Here is a 4520-nt window from a genome sequence, read left to right on the forward strand (position 1 = left end):
TCATTTCGGCAGCTTGTACCCGTGATGCAATAATGCAGAGATGCTTTAAAACAATGTTTGGCAACAGCCTATGATGATGCTCACGTTTGGATCATTGGCGCCCTCCGTCAAGCGTTGGGCCATGGAGAGGGTAAACAACTTCTAATGTGTTTGGCAAAAGTGAAAGTGAACAGCTGTTTACAGTTTACTTGTACGGATGACTTCCCCTAGTCAAAGCAAGAACCATATTGATTTTGAAACAGGCACAACCATGGATGTTAATGATAATCCAGGTCATGGTTAAGGCCTTGTTCGCACTGCAGGTCAGTTTCTATTTTTTTGCCCATATGTGACCTGTATCGGATTTTTTCATGTCAATGAAGAGTGCAATTCTGAATGTTTCAAATCCGACCCATGCCTCTTTGGGATTTGGATATAAATGCAACTGCGACTGCAGTCTGAATGATTGCTTTGGTTATGTTTATCCGGCTAGTACGCCATCAAATAGCAATAAATGTCTTCTTCTTTTTTTTCTACTTTCTGTCTCCTCTTGCTATGGTGCAGCTGCACCAAACACTAATTATATCCATTTAATAAAGTCAAATACAAAACGGGCAACAAGAAAGATATCCCACACTGCCTTTTCGTAAAGCAAATCTGTACGGCAGGTACAGGCATCTACATCATACTTGCCAACCTTGAGACCTCCGATTTCGGGAGGTGGGGGGGGGGCGTGGTTGGGGCGGGGACGTGGTTGGAGGCGTGGTTAAGAGGGGAGGAGTATATTTACAGCTAGAATTCACCAAGTCAAGTATTTCATATTATATATATATATATATATATATATATATATATATATATATATATATATAAAAATACTTGACTTTCAGTGAATTCTAGCTATATATATATATATTTATTTATTATATATATATATATATATATATATATATATATATATATATATATATATATATATATATATATATATATATATATATATATAAATAAGAGAAATACTTGAATTTCAGTGTTAATTTATTTACACATATACAAACACATAACACTCATCTACTCATTGTTGAGTTAAGGGTTGAATTGTCCATCCTTGTTCTATTCTCTGTCACTATTTTTCTAACCATGCTGAACACCCTCTCTGATGATGCATTCTGCTTCGTCTCCTTGTTGTGTGCGCAGTTGTGCACTGCACTCTCTAAAAGCCGTAGATGTTATTGTCACATATGCATGTACAGTAGATGGCAGTATTGTCCTGTTTAAGAGTGTCACAACATTGCTGTTTACAGCAGACGAACTGCTTTACGGTAGACAAAAACGTGACTGCTGTTGTTGTGTGTTGTTGCCACGCTGGGAGGACGTTAATGAAACTGCCTAACAATAAACCCACATAAGAAACCAAGAACTCGCCCTCGATCATTCTACAGTCATAACGTGATTGGGCAGGCACGCTGTTTATATTCTGGGAAAGCGGACGTGAAAACAGGCTCTCGACACGTCACTAAGGTCCGCATGGAGCTGGAGGGGGCGTGGCCTCCAGCTCTGCCTGAATTTCGGGAGATTTTCGGGAGAAAATTCGTCCTGGGAGGTTTTCGGGAGAGGCGCTGAATTTCGGGAGTCTCCCGGAAAATCCGGGAGGGTTGGCAAGTATGATCTACATCGACAATAAGATTTGCCTGAGTGACTGGACAAGACATGTTAAAATATAATTATTTGCCAAAATAGACGGTTGCAAAATAAATAGTTAGCAAATGAGCTTGGCTTGGCTTTAAAATGGCTCCCAACCTGCGTATAGTGGCCACCTGTCTACCACTGCAAGGCCTGGCTCTAAAATGGCTCCCAACCTGCATGGAGTGGCCATCTCTCAATCACCGCAAAGCCTGGCTTTAAAATCACTCTCAACCTGCGTATAGTGGCCATCTACCTGTCTACCAACGCAAAGCTTGGCTTTAAACTGTCTCCCAACCTGCGTATAGTGGCCACCTGTCTACCATCGCAAAACCTGGCTTTGAAATGGCTCCCAAAATGCGCGTAGTGGCCACCTGTCTACCGCCCCAAAGTAAATAGTTAGCAAATGAGCAGAAAACAGGCAAAAATAAAATGATCTCGGAACTCAAATCAATGTTCCACCACTCCTGTCTTTGACTGCTCGGGTGTCAAGTGTAAAGGGGGCTGGCCGCAGTGGCTTTTAGCTTACTGGCTAGCACACTTTCCTCTCATTGGGACGGTCGTGGGTTCTCGTGGCCGCTACAATGGTGCCGTGACCCGGATGAGAGTGAGTGAGGTTTAAGGGGTTGAGTGTAACGGTGGCCAGCCGTAGTGGATGCGCCAGATGTAAGTTGGTAAACCTCAATATGCGCATACTTGCCAACCTTGAGACCTCCGATTTCGGGAGGTAGTGGGCGTGGTCGGGGGTGGGATAGGGGCGTGGTTGGGGGCGGGGGCGTGGTTAAGAGGGGAGGAGTATATTGACAGCTAGAATTCACCAAGTCAAGTATTTTATACATATATATATATATATACATACATATATATATATATATATATATATACATATATATATATATATATATATATATATATACACATATATATATATATATATATATATATATACATCCTGAAAATATGCAAACAAAACTGTGTTTAGATAATTGATACTTCAAACTTGCATAAATAAGTCTTAAGGAATATAACATAACTTGGCTTCTGAGAGCTTCAAAATGTAATGAATAAAATGCTAAAGTTGTTGATAAACAAGCAATTATTTTAATAATTAAATATGGTCATTTTAAATGAATTATTATGATCATTTAAAATTAATTATTTCAAATATGTTTATTTTAATGTATAATTCTATGGCTGAATGTAATAAGGAGTCAGAAAAAATACAAATAAAAATACAATTAATTTTGATGTTTTTAGCAAAATATAGTAAAAATGTATTTAGTTTTTTTTAATTTTTATTAATAAATATATTTATTTTTAGGTAAGATAAACATAATAATACAATTTATCTCTAGTCTAAATCATTTAGTTCTTGTCACCCTGTTGTCCTCCCGTCATAAAAAGAAGGCTGTCCTCACTCAGGTCCGCATGGAGCTGGAGGGGGCGTGGCCTCTAGCTCCGGCTAAAAATCGGGAGATTTTCGGGAGAATATTTGTCCCGGGAGGTTTTTGGGAGAGGCGCTGAATTTCGGGAGTATCCCGGAAAATTCGGGAGTGTTGGCAAGTATGAATATGCGTGATTAGTTAATAGCATCAACCAAGCTCACGTTTGTGCATTCACGCACAGCATGAAAAGTTTGGTGGACAAAAAGAGACAAAGAAGGAGCGGCATAAAACACATCTTTCTGTGGAAGCATCGGAGAAAGTTGTGAATGTAAACAGATTTCGGCGAGTTCAAGGACCGCCAAAGTTAGTAGGCCAAACGGTGCTCGCCAAATACTCTCATCAGTGAAGCATGTTTACTATAAACAGTGGGTTTAAACAATTTGGAACGTGTGTGTCATGTTTGTCCTTCTACAGAAACCACATTAAAACAAAAATATATTTCACCCTGATCTATTTTCCATTTTCATAAATTTTTGGACAAGAGCCACGGGTTGCCGGCCCCCGGCCTAATGGCTTGCACACTTTCTGCTCAATAGAACGGTCGTAGGTAGGATCTACAAACACAACGCAGAGCCGCTACTGAAGCAAATGTCCCACAAACTCCGAGAGCCAAAATCCTTGCACTCTTTGTTCTTAATCTTCTACGCGGAAATATTCGGTCAAGAAGATGTTGACTTTGATTGCACTAAATCTTTATAACTGCCACAATGTGCCAGGACTGAGACCTACTAAAATTGGAGCCATGTTTACCATATTTCTCGGACTGTAAGGCACATTTAAAATCCTTTCATTCTCTCAAAAATCGACAGTGTGCCTAATAACTCGGGGAGCTTTTTATATGTATTAATTCTGGTTGTGCTTATTCTGGTTGTGGTACATTGCATAATGATAAATGTGACCAGTAGATGGCAGTCAAACATAAGAGATACATATGGACTGCAGGTTGAAGCCTGTTCAATAAATGACGCTAGCAGGTACCGGTAAACAAACAAGACCAAAAAAGAAGATAGACAGAATATAGAACATTACACATGGCGCTCAAAAATGTGTCGAAATGTTTTAGTACGACTTTGGTAAGCTACGAAGCCACACACCTTGATGGAACACGGAGCTAGCGTAGTCAGACGCACTATGCTTTTACATACGAATATCATTATGGTGTGTATAAAGTGTTTGTCCCTCAAAATGCTACATACAATTCACCATAATGACAATGTGAAAAGGTTTTATTTTGTTTTTAAATTTGCCAATTTATTAAAAATACTAAAAAAAATGTCAGGTACATAAGTATTCACAGCATTTGCTCAATACTTTGTTGATTCACCTTTGGCAGCAATTACAGCCTCAACTATTTTTGAATAGAAATCCTGGATGAAAACCACCAGCTTCCCATCCAACTTGATGAAGCTTGAG

Source organism: Nerophis lumbriciformis, linkage group LG01 (genome assembly GCF_033978685.3).
Source record: "Nerophis lumbriciformis linkage group LG01, RoL_Nlum_v2.1, whole genome shotgun sequence".
NCBI classification, from domain to species: domain Eukaryota; kingdom Metazoa; phylum Chordata; class Actinopteri; order Syngnathiformes; family Syngnathidae; genus Nerophis; species Nerophis lumbriciformis.